The following is a 505-nucleotide window of genomic DNA, read 5'->3' on the forward strand; positions in this document are numbered from 1 at the left end:
ACAATCCATGGAGCCAGGTTTTCCCAAGCAAATAGTGGAAGATTTTCCAGGGGTTGAACCAGAGGTGGATGCTGTTTTTGAAGTATTTGGTAAGAGGACACTCCTTTTGTTGGCAGTGGGGCACTTGAAACATTCTGTAGTACCGGAAGAAAGAGGAAAGCTGAAGTATTTAATAAAGTTTTCTTTAACCAGGTTCCTCCTCCCAACCCTAAATTTCAGCTTACAAATTTCATATCAATTGTATGACTACTTCGTATAATAAGCTGTATAAAAACCCCCTCAAGTGGTGTGGCCAAGTTCAACAGTGGCCAGCTGGCTTCTCCATCCCACCTCTAATTCTCATGGAGAGTTTCTCTGTCTTTCCTGAGTAGTCAGTCAGCTGCCAATATTTAACTTTCCATGAGCCCAAAGTTAAAAAAAAAAAAAAAAAGGATTTTCTCCTGCCTCAGGGATAGATGGGTAGAGGGATAGATGATCTTTATTGAAAGGTAACCTGAGCACCAGG

The sequence above is a fragment of the Bison bison genome, unplaced genomic scaffold, assembly GCF_000754665.1.
Source record: "Bison bison bison isolate TAMUID 2011002044 unplaced genomic scaffold, Bison_UMD1.0 scf7180017864010, whole genome shotgun sequence".
Taxonomy (NCBI): Eukaryota; Metazoa; Chordata; class Mammalia; order Artiodactyla; family Bovidae; genus Bison; species Bison bison.